This window comes from Oryx dammah, unplaced genomic scaffold (genome assembly GCF_014754425.2).
Source record: "Oryx dammah isolate SB20612 unplaced genomic scaffold, SCBI_Odam_1.1 HiC_scaffold_3, whole genome shotgun sequence".
Lineage (NCBI taxonomy): Eukaryota > Metazoa > Chordata > Mammalia > Artiodactyla > Bovidae > Oryx > Oryx dammah.
The window spans coordinates 74,525,788-74,550,913 of NW_024070187.1; the positions used below are offsets into that span (position 1 = coordinate 74,525,788).

At 36.2% G+C, this 25,126-nt stretch overlaps 1 long non-coding RNA gene across 1 annotated transcript in view; it reads left to right on the top strand.

Moving 5' to 3' along the window:
* LOC120862165 overlaps positions 1-7,389 on the top strand; it is a 10,276-nt gene extending 2,887 nt beyond the window's left edge. The window contains exons 2-3 of the long non-coding RNA XR_005720706.1: positions 2,489-2,494; positions 7,362-7,389. This is a non-coding gene — a long non-coding RNA (uncharacterized LOC120862165). The remainder of the gene's footprint in view (positions 1-2,488; positions 2,495-7,361) is intronic.
* The last annotated feature ends 17,737 nt before the right edge of the window (positions 7,390-25,126 follow it).

The window sequence follows — 25,126 nt, forward strand, 5'->3', positions numbered from 1 at the left end:
ACTCCAGGTAAATCTTAACTTCCTACTTTTGCATGTCAGTCCCTTATAATTAAAAGGGTATTTTTTTTTAATGTTATATATACCCTACCATTATTCTACATACTTTCATATAGGCCTATAATATCTATAAATATTTCACTTTTCAGAACCAATTAATTTCATAGACCAGCAGTTAAAGTGTGCTGTGCCATGTGCTTAGTCAGTCAGTCATGTCCATCTCTTTGCACCCCACGGACTGTAGCATGCCAGACTCTGCTGTTCGTGGAGATTCTCCAGGAAACAATACTCGTATGGCTTTCCATGCCCTCCTTCAGGTGATCTTCCCAACCCAGGGATTGAAGCTAGGTCTCCCACATTGCAGGTGTATTCTTTGCCATCTGAGCCACATCAGAATATAGTGTGATTGGCCACATATGTAATTTGCAGTCAGAAAACATGTTTCAAGTCACAGTTATATCTTTTACTAATTCCATACCATATTTTAGTGACCATAATGATTTTAAATGTAAAACAAAACAGAACCAAAAATATAGGAATACCAATAATAGTAGCAGCAGTATTAACAGTAAGTCATTATGTAATAATTATATACCACTTATTATACTTAGGATGTCAACTTGAAGATTGATATAAAGATATAGATATTATAGAAAATGTTAGATAATAGAAAACACTTTTAAATACCAATATCTATAAATTATATATAAAATAATAAATATATTTAGTGGATACATTTTCTTCCAGGTACTGCTCCAAATGCTTCAAATACACCATTAATATAACAATTCTTATTATACTCTCCATTTTACAACTGAGCAATAGCTTCAATGACTTGTCCAAAGACACAAATCTTACAGACTCACACTCTTAAGTCTGATTCTAGAGCCTTTACTTTGTTTTATGACACTTAAAAGTGCAGTTTGTCAATGACGTAACAGTTATTCAGAAACATTAAAGATCATCAAAATACTGATATCAGGATTCAATGGAACTAGTAATATAGAATTTGCTATCTTCACAAAAGTGATTATGTAAATCTAAAAAATATGATTGAAAAATTTAATGTGAAATATAATTTATCTCATAGATGTTGACCAACTTAATGTTACGTAGGGAATGTCAGCATTGTTAACCATCTTTAACAACAAGCCAAGTATTTTATGTCACATTTCAACTTTTTTTCTTGGAGTAGTTAGATGCAGTAAGAATGAAGAGTTCTGTGAAATACAATAAAAAATACAAAAAATCAAATGCAAAATGTTTTGAGAACTAGATAGATGTTTTGATATATTTTCACACTACTCTTAATAGTTAATATGCCTATTAATTTATTACATTGCTGAAATCATGTTTTGTCCCTTTCTTTAAGTGTCAATCATTTATTTAAAATATATTTGTTTAAGTATTGTTAGTAAATATACTCTTAATTATTCAAATATTTTTTCATATCAGTTTACCCTAACTTCACTATTTTAGACTACTTAATCTACCCAATGATTTACTATTATGATTAATAACAAAGAAAATATCACTAAGCATTAAATATACCCCATTTAAGATATACTGTATCCTTAGGATAGAGTCTTAGAAGCAGGCTTATTAACAAGTACACTTTGAAAAATAATTTTATTGAGGAATACTGCTGCTAAGTCACTTCAGTCGTGTCCAACCCTGTGCGAACCCATAGACAGCAGCCCACCAGGCTCCCCCATCCCTGGGATTCTCCAGGCAAGAACACTGGAGTGGGTTGCCATTGCCTTCTCCAATGCATGAGAGTGAAAAGTGAAAGTGAAGTCATTCAGTCGTGTCCGACTTCTAGCGACCCCATGGACTGCAGCCTACCAGGCTCCTCCATCCATGGGATTTTCCAGGCAAGAGGACTGGAGTGGGTTGCCATTGCTTTCTCCGTTTTGCAGTCTACATTTCATTATAGGTTATTACAATATACTGCATAAATTCCTTATGTTAGAGACTATATCTTTGTTTGCTAATCTATTTTATACATAATAGTTTGTATCTGTTAATCCTATTACCTATTGTGATCATTTACATTTTAGGAACCAGTGAACTAAAATGGACCAGAATGGGTAAATTTAGTTCAGATGATCATTACATCTACAACTGAGGACAAGAATCCCTTATAAAAAAAAAAAAAAAGGAATATCCCTCATAGACAATAAAAGAGTCCAAAATGCAGTACTTGGGTGCAATTTTAAAAATAACAGAAAGATCTCTGTTCATTTGGAAGGCAAAGCATTCAATGTCACAGTAATCCAAGTCTATGCCCCAATCACTAAGACAAAAAAGCTGAAGCTGAACGCTTCTATGAAGATCTACAAGACCTTTAGAACTAACATGAAAAAGATATATATATGTATATATATATGTGTGTGTGTATATATATATATATATATATATATATATATATATGTCCTTTTTATCATAGGGAACTGGAATGCAAACGTAGGATGGCAAGAGATACCTGGAGTAACAGGTAAGTTTAGCCTTGGAGTACAAAATGAAACAGGGCAAAGGCAAACAGAGTTTTGCCAAGAAAACATACTAGTCATAGTGAACAGCCTCTTCCAACAACACAAGATATGACTCTAAATATGGATTTCACCAGATGGTCAATACTAAAATCAATTTTATTATGTTCTTTGTAGCCAAAGATGGAGAAGCTCTGCACAGTCAGCAAAACAATACCAGGAGCAAACTGTGGCTCAGAAGAACCAGATATCAAATTGCCAACATCTGCTGGATCATAGAAAAAGCAAGAAAATTTCAGAAAAACTTCTACTTTTGCTTCATTGACTAAGCCAAAACCTTTGACTCTGGATCACAACAAACCATGGAAAATTCTAAAAGAGATGGGACTAGCAGATCACCTTATCTGCCTCTTGAGAAACCTGTATGCAGGTCAAGAAGCAACAGTTAGAAGAAGACATAGAACAACTGGTTCCAAATTGGGAAAGGAGTATGTCAAGGCTGTATGTTGTCATCTTACTTATTTAAATTCTATGCAGAGTACAACATGTGAAATGCTGGTCCAGATGAAGCACAAGCTGAAATCAAGTTTGCTTATGGAAGTATCAATAACCTGAGATATGCAATTGACATCACCCTTAGGGCAGAAAATGAAGAGGAACTAAAGAGTCTCTTGATGAAACTGAAAGAGGAGAGTGAAAAAGCTGTTTAAAACTCAACGTTAATAAAACAAAGATCATGGCATCTGGTCCCATCACTTCATGGCAAATAGATGGGAAAACAGTGTAAACAGTTACAAACTTTATTTCTTGAGCTCCAAAAACACTACAGATGGTGACTATAGCCATGAAATTAAAAGGATTCCAAGGCCTGCTCCTTGCAAGAAAAGCTATGACCAATCTAGACAGTGTATTAAAAAGCAGACATCACAGTGTATTAAAATGCTGACAAAGCTCTGTCTAGTCAAAACTATGGTTTTTCCAGCAATCATGTATGGATGTGAGGGTTGAACCATAAAGAAGACTGAGCCCCCAAAGAATTGATTCTTTTGAACTATGGTGTTGGAGAAAACTCTTGAGAGTTCCTTGGACTGCAAGGAGATCAAACCAGTCAATCCTGAAGGAAATCAATCTTCAATATTCATTGAAAGGACTGATGCTGAAGCTGAAGCACTAATATTTTGGCCACCTGATGAGAACACCTGACTCATTAGAAAAGACCTTGATGCTGGCAAACATTGAAGGCAGGAGGTGAACTGGATGACAGAAGACAAGATGGTTGGATGGCATCACTGACTAACAGACATGAGTTTTAGCAAGCTCTGAGAAATGGTGAAGGAGAGTGAAGCCTGGCGTGCTGCAGTCCATAATGTCTCAAAGAGTTCGACATGACTGAGCTACTGAACAAAAACAAAGGGACGTTGTTTAACAGACATAGAGATGAAGCAGGATGAAAGATTACTAAATCATTTTTAAACATATTCTGTTTTAGTGTCAGCATGGCATTAGGATAACTTTTCATGATACTTTGAAAAATACAAGTGCATAGTCCAGAAAAAATTTTAAAAGTCAAAATTTGTGCGAAAGTGAAAAAGTAAAAGTGAATTCACTCAGTCGTGTCCAACTCTTTGCTACCCACTGGACTGTAGGCCACCAGGCTCCTGCATCCATAGGATTTCCCAGGCAAGAATACTGGAGTGTGTTGCCATTTCCTTCTCCAGGGAGTCTTCCCCACCCAGGGATCAAATCTGGCTCTCCTGCATTGTAGGCAGACACTTTAATCTCTGAGCCACCAGGGAAGCCCAATTTGTGTGAAGGTGCTGGTTATTGCTGTATATCAATGGGCACATGAAAGACAGCAATCACAGTGTATATGGAATGAGAAGAAAAGTTATAATGAAGAAATTATTGCACTCAAAGTTGAAAAACTTTTTGTTTCCATTTTACCATTTGTGTTTTATAATGGTGAGCATATTATTCAATGTCTGTCAGAGCTTCAGTCTACTTATTTATAAATGACTAAGTGGATTCTTCTTTATAGGGTTATTCTAGGAATCAAGTGAGGTTTAAAAAAAAGTGACAACTACAATACAAAATATAAAATATTTTTTAAAAGTAGTACATGATAAGTATAGTTCATCAGATAACTAATGGTAACGGCAGCCATGGGCCAAAGAAGTATCATTTATTTTGTTACATTAGTCATTTACTTTACTCTGAGTAAATTCATGAGTGTCTATGGATGCTTTTTTTTTTTACCTCATAGAGGGGAAAAAGTCAACTTAGCCATAAAATGTAAGAATTTAACTACTTATAATCAGTATCAGTTCAGTTCAGTTCATTCACTCAGTCATGTCTGACTCTTTGTTACCCCATGAAAGACAGTACGCTAGGCCTCCCTGTTCATCACCAACTACTAGAGTCCACCCAAACCCATGTCCATGAAATCGATGACACCATCCAACCATCTCATCCTCTGTCGTCCCCTTCACCTCCTGTCCTCAAACTTTCCCAGAATCAGGGTCTTTTTAAATGGGTCAGCTTTTCGCATGAGGTGGCCAAAGTACTGGAGTTTCACCCTCAAAATCGAACCTTCCAATGTACACCCAGAACTGACTTCCTTTAGGATGGACTGGTTGGATTTCCTTGCAGTCCAAGGGACTTACAAGACTCTTCTCCAACACCACAGTTCAAAAGCACCAATTCTTCAGCGCTCAGCTTTCTTTATACTCCAATTCTCACATCCACACGTGACCACTGGAAAAACCATAGCCTTGACTAAATGGACCTTTGTCGGCAAAGTAATGTCTCTGCTTTTTAATATGCTGTCTAGGTTAGTCATAACTTTTCTTCCAAGGAGTAAGCGTCTTTTAATATCATTGCTGCAGTAGCCATCTGCAGTGATGTTGGAGCCCCAAAAAATAAAGTCAGCCACTGTTTCCACTGTTTCCCCATCTATTTCTATGAAGTGATGGGAATGGATGCCATGACTTTAGTTTTCTGAATGTTGAGCTTTAAGCCAACTTTTTCACTCTCCACTTTCACTTTCATCAAGAGGCTTTTTAGATCCTCTTCACTTTCTGCCACAAGGGTGGTGTCATCTGCATATCTGACGTTATTGATATTTCTCCCGGCAATCTTGATTCCAACTTATGCTTCCACCATCCCAGCGTTTCTCATGATATACAGTGCATAGAAGTTAAATAAGCAGGGTGACATGAACAGTATGAAAACGGAAAAATGATAGGATACTGAAAGAGGAACTCCCCAGGTGAGTAGGTGCCCAACACGTTACTGGAGATCAGTGGAGAAATAACTCCAGAAAGAATGAAGGGATGGAGCCAAACCAAAAACAATATCCAGTTGTGGATGTGACTGGTGATAGAAGCAAGGTCCGATGCTGTAAAGAGCAATATTGCATAAGAACCTGGAATGTCAGGTCCATGATTCAAGGCAAATTGGAAGTGGTCAAACAAGAGATGGCAAGAGTGAATGTCAACTTTCTAGGAATCAGCGAACTAAAATGGACTGGAATGGGTGAATTTAACTCAGATGACCATTATATCTACTACCGTGGGCAGGAATCCCTCAGAAGAAATGGAGTAGCCATCATGATCAACAAAATAGTCCGAAATGCAGTTCTTGGATGCAGTATCAAAAATGAAAGAATGATCTCTGATCATTTCCAAGGCAAACCATGCAATATCACAGTAATCCAAGTCTATGCCCCAACCAGTAATGCTGAAGAAACTGCAGTTGAACAGTTCTATGAAGACCTACAAGACCTTTTAGAACCGACACCCAAAAAAGATGTCCTTTTCATTATAGGGGACTGGAATGCAAAAGTAGGAAGTCAAGAAACACCTGGAGTAACAGGCAAATTTGGCCATGGAATATGGAATGAAGCAGGGCAAAGACTAATAGAGTTTTGCCAAGAAAATGCACTGGTCATAGCAAACACCCTCTTCCAACAATACAAGAGAAGACTCTACACATGGACATCACCAGATGGTCAACACCAAAATCAGATTGATTATATTGTTTGCAGCTAAAGATGGAGAAGCTCTATAATCAAAAAAAAAAAAAAAAACAAGACCAGGAGCTGACTGTGGCTCAGACCATGAACTCCTTATTAACAAATTTAGACTTAAATTGAAGAAAGTAGGGAAAACTGCTAGACCATTCAGGTATGACATAAATCAAATCCCTTATGATCATACAGTGGAAGTGAGAAATAGACTTAAGGGCCTATATCTGATAGATAGAGTGTCTAGTGAACTATGGAATGAGGTTCGTGACATTGTGCAGGAGACAGGGATCAACACCAACCACATGAAAAAGAAATGCAAAAAAGGAAAATGGCTGTCTGGGGAGGCCTTAGAAATAGCTGTGAAAAGAAGAGAGGTGAAAAGCAAAGGAGGAAAGGAAAGATATAAGCATCTGAATGCAGAGTTCCAAAGAACAGCAAGAAGAGATAAGAAAGATTTCTTCAGTGATCAAGGCAAAGAAATAGAAGAAAAGAACAGAATAGGAAAGACTAGAGATCTCTTCAAGAAAATTAGAGATACCAAGGGAACATTCCATGCAAAGATGGGCTCGATAAAGGACAGAAATGGTATGGACCTAACAGAAGCAGAAGATATTAAGAAGAGGTGGCAAAAATACACAGAAGAACTGTACAAAAAAGATCTTCACAACCCAGATAATCACGATGGTGTGATCACCCACCTAGAGCCAGATATCCTGGAATGTGAAGTCAAGTGGGCCTTAGAAAGCATCACTATGAACAAAGTTAGTGGAGATGATGGAATTCCAGTGGAGCTATTTTAAATCCTGAAAGATGATGCTGTGAAAGTGCTGCACTCAATATGCTAGCAAATTTGGAAAACTCAGCAGTGGCCACAGGACTGGAAAAGGTCAGTTTTCATTCCAATTCCAAAGAAAGGCAATGCCAAACAATGCTCAAACTACCACACAATTGCACTCATCTCACATGCTAGTAAAGTTATGCTCAAAATTCTCCAAGCCAGGCTTCAGCAATACATGCACTGTGAACTTCCTGATGTTCAAGCTGCTTTTAGAAAAGGCAGAGGAGCCAAAGATCAAATTGCCAACATCTACTGGATCATGGAAAAAGCAAGAGAGTTCGAGAAAAACATCTATTTTTGGCTTTATTGACTATGCAAAGCCTTTGACTGTGTGGATCCCAATAAACTGTGGAAAAGTCTGAAAGAGATGGGAATACCAGACCACCTGACCAGCCTCTTGAGAAATCTGTAAGCAGGTCAGGAAGCAATAGTTAGAACTGGACATGGAACAACAGACTGGTTCCAAATAGGAAAAGGAGTATGTCAAGGCTGCATATTGTCACCCTGCTTATTTAACTTCTATGTAGAATACATCATGAGCAACGCTGGACTGGAAGAAGCACAAGCTGGAATCAAGATTGCCGGGAGAAATATCAATAACCTCAGATATGCAGATGACACCACCCTTATGGCAGAAAGTGAAGAGGAACGGAAAAGCCTCTTGATGAAAGTAAAAGTGGAGAGTGAAAAAGTTGGCTTAAAGCTGAACATTCAGAAAACGAAGTTCATGGCATCTGGTCCCATCACTTCATGGGAAATAGATGGGGAAACAGTGGAAACAGTGTCAGACTTTATTTTTCGGGGCTCCAAAATCACTGCAGATGGTGATTGCATCATGAAATTAAAAGATGCTTACTCCTTGGAAGAAAAGTTATGACCAACCTAGATAGCATATTCAAAAGCAGAGACATTAGTTTGCCGACTAAGGTCCGTCTAGTCAAGGCTATGGTTTTTCCTGTGGTAATGTTTCTGCGGGGGGTGCTCCGCAGAAAGAGAGAGGCAGTGGAACTTCCCTCAGCAAAGCCGAGGGGTCCCGAGGAGAGGTGAGCCTGCTGTCCACCAACCCAGCCCCTCAGCGAGCGAGAGACAATCAGAAGCGACAGGGGTTCCGTCTAAGCAGTTCCCATTTATTGTTGTAAGCTCTTGGTTTATAAAGGCAAGCAGGGAGGGGTTTGTGAGGGACTTTCCATAGTTGCACCAGTCACATTAAAGGTCAAATCATCATGTGCCATCATTATAACAGGAGTCTATGGTGATCACGCTCTGTCTACGTGCACAGAAATCAAGAAAACCAATCAAGAATTTTGACAGACAACTTAGGCCATGCCCTCATCTCTTCCACCAGGCGCCATCTTAGCTCTAAACTGCAAAGCTAGCCCTTCTTTTTTAAGGTTTCCCATTTAGGGCCCCACATGTATGGATATGAGAGTTGGACTGTGAAGAAAGCTGAGCACTGAAGAATTGATGCTTTTGAACTGTGGTGTTGGAGAAGACTCTTGAGAATCCCTTGGACTGCAAGGAGACCCAACCAGTCCATTCTGAAGGAGATCAGCCCTGGAATTTCTTTGGAAGGAATGATGCTAAAGCTGAAACTCCAGTATTTTGGCCACCTGTTGCAGAGAGTTGACTCATTGGAAAATTCTCTGCTGCTGGGAGGGATTGGGGGCAGGAGGAGAAGGGGACAACAGAGGATGAGATGGCTGGATGGCATCACTGACTCGATGGACATGAATCTGAGTGAACTCCGGGGTGTTGGTGATGGACAAGGAGGCCTGGCGTGCTGTGATTCATGGGGTCGCAAAGAGTCGGACATGATTGAGTGACTGAACTGAAGCAGGGTGACAATATACAGCCTTGATATACTTCATTTCCTATTTGGAACCAGTCTTTTGTTCCATGTCCAGTTCTAACTGTTGCCTCCTGACCTGCATATAGGTTCCTCAAGAGTCAGGTCAGTGGTCTGGTATTTCCATCTCTTTCAGAATTTTCCACAGCTTTTTGTGATCCACACAGTCAAAGGCTTTGGCATAGTCAATAAAGCAGAAATAGATGTTTTTTCTGGAACTCTCTTGCTTTTGCCATGATCCAGCAGATGTTGGCAATTTGATCTCTGGTTCTTCTGCCTTTTCTAAAACCAGCTTGAACATCTGGAAGTTCACAGCTCAAGTATTGCTGAAGCCTGGCTTGGAGAATTTTGAGCATTTCTTTACTAGCATGTGAGATGAGTGCAATTGTGCAGTAGTTTGAACATGCTTTGGTATTGCCTTTCTTTGGGGTTGAATGAAAATTGACCTTTTCCAGTCCTGTGGCCACTGCTTAGTTTTCCATATTTATTGGCATATAGAGTCTAGCACTTTCACAGTGTCTTCTTTCAGGATTTGAGAGAACTCACCTGGAATTCCATCCCCTCCACTAGCTTTGTTCATAGTGATGCTTTCTAAGGCCCACTTGACTTCACATTCCAGGATGTCCGGCTCTAGGTGAGTGATCACACCATTGTGATTATCTGGGTCATGAAGATCTTTTTTTTTGTACAATTCTGTGTATTCCTGCCATCTCTTCTTAATATCTTCTGCTTCTGTTAGGTCCCTACCATTTCTGTCCTTTGTTGAGCCCATCTTTGCATAAAATGTTCCCTTGGTATCTCTAATTTTTTGAAGAGATCTCTAGTCTTTCCCATTCTGTTGTTTTCCTCTATTTCTTTGCATTGATCACTGAGGAAGGCTTTCTTATCTCTCTTTGCTATTCTTTGGAACTCTGCATTCAGATGCTTATATCTTTACTTTCTCCTTTGGTTTTGCTTCCCTTCTTTTCACAGCTATTTGTAAGGCCTCCTCAGACAGCCATTTTGCTTTTTTGCATTTCTTTTTCTTGGGGATGGCCTTGATTCCTGTCTCCTGTACAATGTCATGAACCTCCATCCATAGTTCATCAGGCACTCTGTCTATCCAATCTAGTCCCTGAAATCTATTTCTCACTTCCACTGTATAATCATAAGGGATTTGATTTAGGTCATTCCTGAATGGTCTAGTGGTTTTCTCCACTTTCTTCAATTTCAGTCTGAATTTGGCAATAAGGAGTTCATGATCTGAGCCACAGTCAGCTCCTGGTCTTGTTTTTCTGACTGTATAGAGCTTCTCCATCTTTGGCTGCAAAGAAGAAATCAATCTTATTTTGGTGTTGACCATCTGGTGATGTCCATGTAGTATTTAAATATTTATTTTACTTATTGAAATATGTACATACAAAAAGGTTATATTGAAATCCTTACCCTCATAAGGTAACTCTATCTGTAAAAAGGGTAGTTGCAGTTTTATTAGTCATGATGAAGTCATATTAGAGCAGGGTGGGCCTCTGACACAATGTAGTTTGTGCCCTTGTGAGAAGTTGGCCATATGAAGACAAAAACACATGGAGAGAATGCCCTGTGAAGACAGAGTATTGGAGTGATGCATCTGTAAACTATAGGACACCAAAGGTTGCTAGCAAACCATCTGAAGTTAAGGAAAGCAAAGAGTGATTCTACTATATGTTTCACAGAGAGCATGGCCCTGCTGACACCTTGATTTCAGCTTTTTACCTTCCAGAAGTGTGAGAAAATAAATTTCTGGTGATTTAATATATGGAATTCCTGATACCTTTATTATGGCAGTCTTAGGAAACGAATACAATTCGTGAGACTCATCCTAGAATATAATGTTTTCATATTTGATCAACATAGTGTTATTCACAGGGAACAAGTAACCCTATAAAATCACATAATAAGTGAAAAAAATTAAAGTCATGTTTTATTATTGTAAGCTCAGTCCTCTTTGAACCAATAATATAAAATATTGCAAAGTGATATAGGGTTCTCGTCTAAGAATCTACAGGCACCCAATGGGCTATGATGCATAGGGTCAGAAAGAGTTGGACATGACTTAGTAACCAAACAATAACAGCACATACCTATACCAAAATTTGTATAGGCAATTTCCTTTGAATTCAGAACTATTGTCTTAGAATTATTTTTAAAATAACTAGTTTGGCACTCTTGGATTTCTCATGTCTTGGTCCTTGGTTTCAGGTCCACAGAACACACATAAAAATAAAAACAAAAAACACAAACAAAGTCAACTCATAGGTAAACAAGCTAATGCTTATCTTTCCTTTTTATTTACTGTCAAATACAAAAAAGATTAGGAAAAATACTGAAGTAAGGCTTAATATCACCTTTCTAGCTTCTGTTGGTGCTTAAAACAATGACTGGCACAGATGAAATTTTTAATAAACATCTGTTGAATGAATCAATGTTCTATACTGTGACCCCTGCACCTATACTTACACTGGCTTAGGAAAAGCAAAATGAACTCTCTCTAAAAGCTTTGAAAATAGAGTAAATACAATTCAAAAGAAAAGGAGCAAGTACAGGATGAATATATGGCAAGTCTATGTATGTTTTGGGGGGGAATAACACATTTAAAAAATGGAATATAAAATCTTTTCTGCTATATATCAGTGGGTTCTAGTTATATGGATGAAAATAAAATAAAATGAGTACTACAAGAGGAAATAGACACACTTTTATGTGGGAGTTTATGTTTTGCACTTTGTGTCTATAGCTTTTGTCATATCTCTTTATAAAGCAAGTCAGTTTTATCCACATTTACCTGCATGTCATTTAACATACAAAGCCATAGGCACATGTCAGGAAGTATGCCTATTTTCCAAAGCTGCTGTTATACAAAACACACAAAAAAGGTCAGAACCTTCTCTGGGTCATGGAGTTGTAACCCAGCATAACCACTGTGTCTGGTCATCACCAGTTAGGAAAACTTTTATAGTAAGATTTCTAGCACATATTCAATATCTGGAATTGAGTGCTCAGTTGAAAGGAGTTATTTTAAGTAGACCTTTAATTAAGCATATTTACAAGAGGGGTAAATCAAAAGGACATTTGAAGAAAAGTTTCAGTTGCCCTTTTCTCTTCTTCAGTAAGTTTGTTTTACTTCATGACCCTGGTATTACAAAAAATAACTGAGCAGAACATTGACTGTAAGACATTGTCAGGACATTTCCTATGTGCAGTGGCTAGACAGGAAATTTTCATTTCATACACCATTTGAGCCTAGCTGCAGTGATTTCACAAAAGTCAGCAGGGTTTGAAAAGTTAATGATAAAGAAAAGCATTTGTTTTTGTTATTTTGAGAAAGTACTTGAGTGTTTAAAACTAGAACCTATGCAGGGTGGTTATCCATGGGAAAGTGCAAAATTTATTTCACTTTATTTGTCACTGCTTACATTTATATCACATTTAGAAGAAAAACATACCATGGAAATAACAATATCACAGTGAAAATTGCATCAAGAATCATGGTAATAATCAAAATATGAAATATGAATAAGCACACAGTATGTAATAATACATATACTACTGATAAAAGCAAATCAAATGTTTTCCATGTATAGTCACTACAATAGCCATTTCTTTTCTTCACTTAAATACATGAAATTTGCTGTGTATTTATTTATCTACTCATTCATCCCAAAGATATTAATTAATATATTAACAGTAGGAAATATGTGAACAATAAAAAGACAACTATAACTGTGATTTGTAAAGTTACATCAGATAATGGGTAACAACATTGGAGATTGTTTCTATATCATCCTGAAGAAAAAACTTTTGAAGTTAATTAGAAGGTTATAGAACTATGAGATAAGATAAGTTTTTATATGCTAACCTTGACTTTCATAGTAAAACTGATGATTATGCATTGCTAATTTTATCTCTTGAATGGATCTCCAAACAATAAACTGTATGTGCTTCTGCCTTGATTAGACCAAAACCACTCATCCTCTTGACTCTTGCTACAGCCTTCTGATGTGAAGAGCTGACTCACTGGAGAAGACCCTGATGCTGGGAAAGATGAAGGGCTGGAGAAGAAGGGGGTTACAGAGAATGAGACTGGTTGGATGGCATCAATGATTTGATGGATATGAGTTTGAGCAAACTACAAGAGATAGTGAAGGACAGAGAAGCCTGGCATGTTGGAGTCCATGGGGTCACAAAGAGTTGGACACAACTTAGTGACTGAACAATAATATCAGTTTTCTGACCCATGTTCCTGTCTCCACTTAACTCTTTTCTCCTGACCTTTCCAGCACTCCAAGATTTCAGAGGCATTGTGTATGTTAGTTGTTGAATTGTGTCAGATTCTCTGACCCCATGCACTGTAGCCCTCCAGGCTCCTCTGTCCATGAGACTCTCTAGGCAAGAATACTGGATTGGTTTGCCATTTCTTCCTCCAGGCGATCTTGAAATGGGTAGTCATTTCCCTTCTCCAGGGGAATCTTCCTGACCCAGGGCTTGAACCCATGTCTCCTGCATTGCAGGCAGATTTTTTTCTGTCTGAGCCACCAGGGAAACCCTGGTTACAGTGAGCTAAAGAATTCTGGCTTGGGTCCATGCTAAGTCACTCTGTTGTGTCCAACTCTTTGCAGACTCCATGTACTGTACCTCTCCAGGCTCCTCTGTCCATGGAATTCTCCAGGCAAGAATACTGGAGTGGGTTGCCTTGTCTTCCTCCAGGGTTCAAATGCATTACACCTTAAAGAAAAATAAAATGCCCTTTCCAACCGAGGACTTGTATAAGCTCTATGTTTCCTAGAGAATGACTTTGCACTTCCTTACTTGTTCTATGTTTTCATAGCCAAGCCATCGGGCTTTATCTTCTGACATTCTTACACTGTATACCCTAAATTACACTCACCAAATCCATACACAAACCCATAAAAGTCCTCAACATGCTATATCTCTTGACTTCATTCCTATACACATGCTTTTTCTTGTCTTTAAAACTCTACCCCATTTTTTTTTCTGGAAAGTCCCAATACATTATATAAGACCCAGTTTAAATCTAAGGTCTTCTGAAAAATAGTCTCAAACTCCCCAGTAGGGAGGCATTCCCCTTTCTGCTTAAAGTTTTTCATCTATTTCTAAAATATCCTTGATCACACCATGCTACATTTCACTTTATGTCATTTTTTTTTTCTTTTCGTGGTACTGTCCTATTTTTAGTTTGTATCTACATACAGCAAGTAAGACGGAACTCAGAGTGCTCACTTTGGCAGAAAATATATTAAAATTGAAGAAATACAGAGCTGGAACCCCCAAGAAAGGTCTCTTTATCTCACTAACTAACTTTGTTCTATATGTAATGAAATATCAGAATCCATTGCATTAATAAGATATATTGTTGAATATACATTTCATAGTTAATCATTTGTTATCCAATGTCAATTCAATTATATAATAATTATACATATTTTATATGATAGAGTTGATGTTTCTGAGTATGTAACTCTATTTCTAATGGATGCATATTAAACTGGTTTTCCCACTAAACAACTTGAATAATTTGGCAATGACATACCTTTTCTTCTTTCATGTGAAAGATTGTCATGATTTTAATATTTACACATTATCACCTCTAATAGAGGGGAAAACAAAAACAGAAACAAAATAATAGGAAATTCTGATCTTCCAAGAAGAAATAAGATTATTGTAAGCAATACTTTTAAAATAGAATAGGCCAAAAGGAATATTCCAACTTTTTATCTCCCTAGTAACATTTGCTTCAAAAAATTTTTCACTGTAAAGTCATAAATTAAGTCATTTTCTGCCTATTACTTAAACTGCAAAAATATAAAATACAAAAGGGAAATAATTCCTCCACTCAGAAGTTACTGCCTTTTTGATATCTTTTAAAACACACAGTATATAGCAGAGTTATTTGCAAATCCTATTTAAAAAATCTTTCAGTAATTCCTGATTATTCCTAGAATAAGTTAGCTATTCACTATGAATGCAAAGATGAATAAAACAATAATTACTCATGGCATACTATGTGTTAGGCTTGATGAGAAGTGTGAAACATAGAGCTCAATGGAAACTGATGAAGTGACTTTATTCCTCATGTGAGGCTGGACATGAATGAGGGCAACAGATATCAATAAAAACAAGCCAGCAGTCACATAGATGTAAATCTCAGAAGGTTAAGTACAGTGAAGGAAATTGGCATGGATCTGAAAAGATGGGTATGCAATATGCAAATCTAATTAGATTTGGTAACTAAGAGAAGACCACACCAAAAAGATGAGCTTCAAATCAATAACCTAGGAAGACATAAAGTGAATGTAACATGTTTACTCCAAGAATTTTCAGATTTCAGGAAGAGTAAGCCAAAAACAAAGATCATGGCATCTGGTCCCATCACTTCATGGGAAATAGATGGGGAAACAGTGGAAACAGTGTCAGACTTTATTTTGGGGGGCTCCAAAATCACTGCAGATGGTGACTGCAGCTGTGAAATTAAAAGATGCTTACTCCTTGGAAGAAAAGTTACGACCAACCGAGATAGCATATTGAAAAGCAGAGACATTAGTTTGCTAACAAAGGTCCATCTAGTCAAGGCTATGGTTTTTCCAGTGGTCATGTATGGATATGAGAGTTGGACTGCGAAGAAAGCTGAGCACCGAAGAATTGATGCTTTTGAACTGTATTGTTGGAGAAGACTCTTGAGCGTCCCTTGGACTGCAAGGAGATCCAACCACTCCATGCTAAAGGAGATCAGCCCTGAGTGTTCTTTGGAAGGAATGATGCTAAAGCTGAAGCTCCAGTACTTTGGCCACCTCATGCAAAGAATTGACTCATTGGAAAAGACTCTGATGTTGGGAGGGATTGGGGGCAGGAGTAAAAGGGGACAACAGAGGATGAGATGGCTGGATGGCATCACCGACTCGATGGATGTGATTCCGAGTGAACTCCGGGAATTGGTGATGGACAGGTAGGCCTGGCGTGCTGTGATTCATGGGGTCGCAAAGAGTCAGACACGACTGAGCGACTGAACTGAACTGAACTGAAGCCAAAAAAATACACCTTGGTGAATAAACAAATTAGTATATGATTTTATATATTTTCTGTGTAACCATTTTCTTGAAGTCCTATAATATGAATATTGGACCTTCTAAAATATTTCTCTATGTCTCTTATTCCTGTCTTATAATGTCTTCTCTTTCCACTCTTCTCTTTTCTTTCTCATTCTTTCTCTGTTCTATTTTTGTTATCTTCCCAATTTTTTTGGATTATTTTTATTTAACCATTACATTTATAAGTTATAAGTTATGCTTTTTATGTTTATGTATGTAGTACCTTCCAATTTCTTTGAATATAATAAATTCAACTAGAAACTCTAGTCATTCTTCAGAATCAAGGCAGATTCTCTTATCTTTTTGTACATTTCTTTTCTCTGCTTCTTTTTAAGCATTTTTACCTTCTACTTTTTTTTCCTGCAGATATATCTCCATTTGTTCAATATCATGTATAGTTCAAAACTGCATTCTTGATATGACAACTCCAGCCTTAAAACTCTTATCACTTTACGGGATGAGCATTCATGGATAATAACTAATTTTATACTATTTGAGGAAGAAAATTTGATTGATCTACTTGAGATAATGTTTTTATACAACTGACTGTGGGGAGTTAGTATCACATTGCACACTTAGCAGAATATGTGGAAGGAGAATCTCAGATGAGGACCATCAGCAAATGGATTATGGAGTGTTCTTGAAGAGTCACTGTACACGTCACAAGTACAAAACTAATGAACTATTGCTCAGCTATGTTGACAGATGTTGTTCCTAACACAGCACACAGTAGGGTAGAAAATCAACATAATTTATAGCATAAATTATTTCAGAAACTGCCATCAAGGAAATATTTTGTTATGCTGGCATCAACAAACTTTTCCTTAAAGGGCCAGATAGTAAAATTAAAGGTTTTGTGGATGAAAAGATGTCTATTGCAACCACACATTGACTATACTAGGAAAGCAGCCACACACAATAGGTAAGTGAATAGGTATGTCTTTGTTTTAATAAAACTCTATTTACACAGATAAAAGGGCCTGCTGACCATAGTTGACTGATCTTGTACAACTGGAGTTTCAGTTCAGTTCAGTTCAGTTCATTCACTCAGTCATGTCCGATTCTTTGCGACCCCATGAATCACAGCATGCCAGGCCTCCCTGTCCATCACCATCTCCCAGAGTTCATTCAGACTCACGTCCATCGAGTCCGTGATGCCATCCAGCCATCTCATCCTGGGTCGTCCCCTTCTCCTTCTGCCCCCAATTTCTCCCAGCATCAGAGTCTTTTCCAATGAGTCAACTCTTCACATGAGGTGGCCAAAGTACTGGAGTTTCAGCTTTAGCATCATTCCCTCCAAAGAAATCCCAGAGTTGATCTCCCTCAGAATGGACTGGTTGGATCTCCTTGCAGTCCAGGGGACTCTCAAGAGTCTTCTCCAACACCACAGTTCAAAAGCATCAATTCTTCAGCACTCAGCCTTCTTCACAGTCCAACTCTCACATCCATACATGACCACAGGAAAAACCATAGCCTTGAATAGACGGACCTTAGTTGGCAAAGTAATGTCTCTGCTTTTGAATATGCTATCTAGGTTGGTCATAACTTTTCTTCCAAGGAGTAAGCGTCTTTTAATTTCATGGCTGCAGTCACCATCTGCAGTGATTTTGGAGCCCCCCAAAATAAAGTCTGACACTGTTTCCACTGTTTCCCCACCTATTTCCCATGAAGTGATGGGACCGGATGCCATGATCTTCGTTTTCTGAATGTTGAGCTTTAAGCCAACTTTTTCACTCTCCTCTTTCACTTTTATCAAGAGTCTTTTTAGCTCCTCTTCACTTTCTGCCATAAGGATGGAGTTTAGGAATATGTATTTTGAAGGATTTGTTAGAATTGTGTGGGTCTCTGTATGCACATTTAAAGGGAGCCATATCTAATGCAATATGAACAAACACATTTTGGCTGAAGACAATTAAATATTTAATTATTATACACAATCAAATTTTTCTGAAATAGGCAATTTTTAGGACCAGTTACTGATTTTTTTGACATCACTTTGCAGTTTTCGATTGTGATAGAAATAACTTTTTCCTCATTCATCATATAGTTGCAAATGCATTCTAAGTTTTTTAAAGCTATTTTTCAAAAAGATAACTATGTGCTGAAGCACTAAAATCATGATAAGTGCTTAGGTGGGAAGTGTTCCTATATGAAGAAAGAGAAGTACTAATGGAGCTAGAGTTGAGAATGCTAAAGTGGGAAAGACAGAAACCATACAGGGGAAATTTCTCTTTCAGATAATTAACATATGCCAAGAACTACAGAAATTAAACAGCTAGCTTTTATAAATGCAAAAGCTGATATTACCACCTTCCGTCTCTCACTCCTACACACTAAGTTGGGAGATGAGAGACATGGCATCGGGAGTTTAAATCGAAAGCTTCTTCTGGAAATGGTCACCATCAATATAAATCTATTAATAAATATGGTTCATTGGAGGTCTGCTAACATACTGAGAAAGAGTATAGTGGGGTCCTTATGGAGGAGTTAGGGGGAATAAGTACAAATCTTTCTTGTAGAAAATGCAATCGTTTTTCTATTCACACAGGTATCTCTGGAATAATGTAGATATATATGATATGAAAATTGATGATGAACTAAATATTTCAAAGACCCAAAAGAGCTCTTGAAATGCAGGAAAGGACTCATTCTTCTCAAATGGTTAAACATTTTTATTGTCAATCAGGAAATGATTAATAATTTTAATGTCACCGAATAAATTCTTCCAAAAAATTGTGTTGGATTTGAAATGTTATGTATCCATGAGAACCAACTATTCATGATTGTAAGGCACCATGACGTCTGTGATGTAGCTTTATCATATTAGCCACAAACAGGTAAAATTTCCCCAGTTGATAGTTGTTTTTGTTTGTTTGTTTTGGTTTTATTTTTAATTTGCAGTTATTTTGAACAGAGTTTGCCATGAAGCACAAAACTATTGATAAACATCATACTGTGCAACAAATTTATGGATCAATCTAGATCAAAAACTAAGGAAGTAGAAAATGGAATTATTTTGAAAATTATATCCATAGGAAGACAATACTAAGACTGGAAATGGTGAATTGCTACAACTCCCCCAAAATTATTTTTTTTCTTGCATGCTCAATTGCTTTAGTTGTGTCCAACTCTTTGTGACCCTGTGGACTGTAGCTCACCAGGCTTCTCTGACCATGGGATTCTCCACGCAATTATACTGGAGCAGATTGCCTCCAGGGAATCTTTCCAACCCAGGGACTGAACCCACATCTCTTAAGTCTCCTGCAGTGCAGGCAGGTTTTTTTTTTAACTGCTAGAGCCACTGAGATCCAAATTTGTCCTTAGACTTAGACACTGGCAATCTCCATTTTAACTGCTGATTAGTCTCAACCCAAAATATTAATTCTACTGCCACATGTCCTAAAAGCATCATTTCTACTTTGTTTTTAAGGATTTGAATATTCTTGGAAAATAAAAGACTTGTTTTTGGTTCATTTTATGCTTAATGTTTTACCTGAGAGAAACATAGTGATGCAGTTAAGTTCAATCATGGATCAAATATTCCTATCAGAAGTTTAAAGATTATATATTTGGATTTCAAATCTGAATGAAAACTAGTTTACATGAAAGGGAAGTATTTTTATAATATATTCTGATTTAATTACATTTTATAATGTATTCCATTTTGCTCCATACAAATTTTTTCATAGAGAATAAATACTCTTTATCTCATTGAGAATAAATATACTTCATATTTGCTCTATATGGTTATGATAATATACTACAATTTCAGGAAGATAATTTGTTTTTGTAATTTCTGGTTTCACAGTTTTTCCATGTAAAAATCACAGTGGTTTAACTTCTACTTTTAAAAATATTAAGTTTATCAGTTTGAAAATAAGTTTATGCACTGTGCTTAATATTTAGAATGACTTACTTTTGCTTTATTTCAGCCATATACAAATGTCATTAAACACAGGTGTCATTTTGCATTTCTCTCTTAAAATTTTGGTCCCATTTCTATGACTTCAACAGGCATTTAATAAGAATTAATAAATAACATGCAAGGGAACTTTCAGAAAAACATGAATTCATGATGATATGGCTGGCCTATTGAAGGGTAAAATTATGCTGAGATTTAACAGTGCAGTTAACATAAAGAGAAGTGTTTATGTAATTCAAAGGATAAAATTTTGTATTGGAAGACACAGTCCAATATTGTTGCTGATGATGAAAATAGTGTTTTAAGTATTCAGTATGCAGGGCATGCATGATGACTCATTAGGCAGAGAAAATTATTACTGCCCATTAAAGAATTAGCTTTCACACAAATGGAAAAGTTGATTACTGCACCTCAGAGTGGCTGATTTCTAAAATTATATAATTAATGAATGTATGAAATATTTAATTTCACACATAAATATCTGTGAAGAAAAATTAATTGTTTCACACAAGAAAAGTAATTCATTTTACATGCAGAATCAAATATTAAATCTGAAATCATAAAATAGTTTGTCATAGTATTTGTTCATGCCAGTTTTGTAGCAAAGTTATTAACACTTCTATATTTTCAGAAATTATTTAAGTGGAAAATTTCATAATATAGATTACACTGCTAATATAATTAAAACCAAACAGTTTGTGTATATTAACTGTACAATAAAAATGTTTCTGAGGTCCACAGGCTCAAAGAGTTTGGATCAAGTATCCTAAATTTATATTGTAGAATTATTTTATGAGAAAGATAATGAAACAAGCTGGTTAGATTTAGCTACCTTGTATTAGGTGATAGCCAAATTTCTAAATATTTTATAAGATAAATTCAGTAAGCCACATATATTTTATCCATTGTGTATCATAGCATACAATATAAAGCAATACTTATCAGAATGCAAGACCTTCAGTCTTAAAAATTATAACAAACAAACTTAATGTAATAAGTTATCATGTAAAACTTCCTTATTTTTTATAGCAAAGTCCAAGATTCGGATTTTGTCATAGCATTTCTACTAGTACAAGTTCCATACGTTCAAAATGATGCTGAAATGTTGAAACTATTATCAGTTATAAAGTTCAAATTTATGCTTTAAAAAATTAAAGTGACAAGTCCCTTCTTTAAAATATAAATAAAAATTCTCATCTCATAGAGGGGATTTTAATTAAGTAGCTTGAAGTGATGCTTAAGAATATATATAATAATCTATCCATCTATCTATAAATCCCTCTCTCTATATATATATACACATATATATAGTATTTATTAAAATACATACAATATATACATACTATATACATGAAATATATAAAATATATATGTAGCAGTATTGTATACTATATGTAGATATGTTATATATGTGTCTGTTTATATAATAATATTAATAATAATACTTATTATGATTATTGTAATTCTTTTCTTGCCATTCCATTATCAAAAGTTCTACCTGGCTAAAAGTTTCCTATATCCCCATCAGATCATTTTGAGATAATTGGTCGTCTTTCCTGAGTCCTATTCTCATTAGATCAGCCTGTGGACCCTAGCTGATTAAGCTGCAAATCCTTCTGCAAACTGATGACTGAATGAATTTGTGCAGTCTGATTCTATCCCATTATGTTACCTTGCAAACTTAACCACTTTCTATGCACTCATTAATTATGAGCAGTTATAGTATAAAACAATGGAGTCCATGGAAGCAGTATAGATTAAGATCATTGTTTATGCAATGTATAAAAGAAAACAAACAAAAACCTAAAGAACTTTTCTAACAAGCTTAATCAAATTTTAAATCATGGAGGAATTCTCAACTAGAGCTTGTATTGTATGTTGGCAATACAAATGAATCTGAAATTCAAAATTCTGGCCAGAAAGCTTTCACTAACATTCTATTTGCTTTTCAATGGATAGAGCAAATCTTAATGGGTCAGTGTTCTCACTAATATGTGATAATGGGGAGAGAGGGAACGAATGATCATCAGAAAGTGAGAGACTTTCTTTATGCAAAACATTAAATATAGAATGCCGTCAAAATGATATGTTAACTTTCACTCAGTGAAAACAAGGAAAAATAACTTCCTTTCAAAAATTCAGGAAAGTTGACTTTTTTGGGAAATCTTTTGGCTGTTTGTCATTCTTAAAGTCCATAGGGATTCTCCAGGTAGAAATACTGGAAAGGATTGCTATGCCCTCCTCCATGGGATCTTCCCAACCCAGGGATCAAATCCAGGTCTCCTGCATTGCAGACAGATTCTTTACCATCTGAGCCTCCAGAAAAGTCCGTACACACACATACACACACACACACACACACACACACACACACAGAGGATAATAAAAGGGAAGAGTTACTCCCTAGCTGACTTAATTTTCTGAATGTAACATAGTGAAAAAACAATAATATATACACTGAAGTTTTTATTCCTAAATAAAAAGTAAAACTTTTTTGATGTGAATATAAAAATTTCTTATTTGATGTGATAGATCTTATTTGATGTGAATATAAAAATAGAATCCATCTTTCTTAAAAAGGTGATTGTCTATGACATAGACAAATGCTCAAAACTAACCATTGCATAAAATTGGTGGATAATAACTATTTATCTATCATGTAAACACTATTTTTCATAATTTGAAAGAATGTACTACAAGAAAAAGAAAGAACAAAAGATTCAAGACACAGAGATGTATATTTTGGACAGGTATTCCAGATTTAAATGTTAGCAAAGATTACTTTTTTCTTTGGTAAATATGCTATTTTTAAAAACTGGCTGGTCATTATACTTTGAATGGTGTACTCACAGGCCATATATGCTTTCTCAGAGTGGATGGCTTTTGACTGATTTTTGAGAAGGAATTACCATTCCCTTCTGTGAGTTTTAAGTAATCTGAATAATGCTTGGAATGATCAAAAGAATATGAATACAAACAAAGCTGACTACAGTGTAAGATGCTCATAGCCAAAGACTCAGTGGTGAAATTCCATACTTATTTCCATCAAACATCAGATTTATCATAGGCAATATTCAAGAAAGCAAATTATAGAGATCTTTATATATTATATACATAATTTCTTGACCAAAGTTGCCTCTATTAATTTTAACCTTTTATTTCTCTTTCTTCTGTTCATAGGATTATTGTAGAATGAAGTTTTATGTCATTCTGTATTAAAGTTTAAAATGAATAAGAAAAGAAAAAGAAAGAAGGAGGAAAAGAGGGGAGGAGAAAGAAAAAGGGAGAGACAACAAAGGAAAATGGAAAAGCAACGTTTCTTCATCACAATATGTTATATTACTCTGAAAAGTGAAAGTGAAATTGCTCAGTCCTGTCCAACTCTTTGCGACCTATGGACTGTAGCCCACCATTCTCCTCTGTCCATGGGATTTTCCAGAAAAGAATACTGAAGTGGGTCGCTGTGTCCTTCTCCAGGGTATCTTCCCAACCCAGGGATTGAACCCAGATCTGCCACATTGCAGGCGGACTTCACTCTCTGAGCCACCAAGGAATACTCTTATTTTACTTAATAAATTTTTTGCTTGCTCGCTACATAATGCAATATCAATTTTTGGATAAATGCATCAAACAAAATGTCCTAAGATGGCAATAGTTAAATGACACTATGTTGTGAATTTGACATGAACATAATATCATATGTCCACTATCAGTTCAGTTTACCAACAAAGAATGGTACCAGGGAAATATACCTGTAGTCCACATCAAACAGCCCCCTTTTAAGTACCCCTCAAGAGTGAATTGCATATTCAACTTGAGGGAAAAACCCTAAATAATTCCAAAGAATTATTGTGCTTACTCTATAAATTTCTGCTTTAATACAATGTTCAGCAGAATGTATTTCTTTTCCCTGTGTTCACATATCATACTGACTGTAACATCTAATGTGGTGGGGGTGAGGTTTTCCTCAACTGCTAACTTTTCACAAAACTTTCTAATGATCAGGCAGAATAGCATTTCTCACTTATTTAAAACTTTTTAATGATCATTTTTCCCCCCAATGCCTAGCAAAGCAGCTGTTTTTTCCCTCAGACTGAGGTTTATGCCAAGTTTAAAATGTTAATGTTTTTGAGCCATGTGCTCAAGAATTAAGTATCTCCAATTTCCAAACTGGAAGATCTTGGCAGCTTTCACTCACTAAATAAACTCAGTTAGAAAGAGACTTCTAACATAGAGGAAAGGAAAAGAATCCAGGCACTTCTCTTCATCAACTTTGTGACCTTCCTAAATGGCCAACAGTATTAAGGTTCCTTTTAATGATCTACAATTAGTGGAATATGATTTTAGTGGTTGGCCTAGGTGGTTAGTTTTTAAATTAACAAAATTAGATTACTGAGCAGGATAAAAAGAATAGGATAATTATAACTAAGACTGTGCTACACCAAGATACTTGATATTATAAAAGCAAATGTTTTTAAATAAGTTCAAGGTTCTTAATTTTGATAAATTTGTGTAAATCATAAGGTGGCCTTTCAAATTCAAAGAATACTATAAAATTCTATTTGTTCTAGGGAATAAAATTCCCCAGGCTCTGTGAAAGTTGTCTAACATTAGTTTTGTCTTCAAGTCTTATTTTAATAATTACATTTTAAAATTTACTTTTTTGGCATACATCTCTGTGAATTATAAATGTGTAGATTCATGTAACCAACTAGAACAATAAGCATATATAACAGTTTCCTCACCCCCAAAAACCTCCTTTGTGCTATACCTTTAAAATAATATTTCTTTATCTCTGTTGCTGTTGCTGCTGCTGCTGCTGCTGCGTCACTTCAGTTGTGTCCTACTCTGTGTGACCCCGTAGATGACAGCCCACCAGG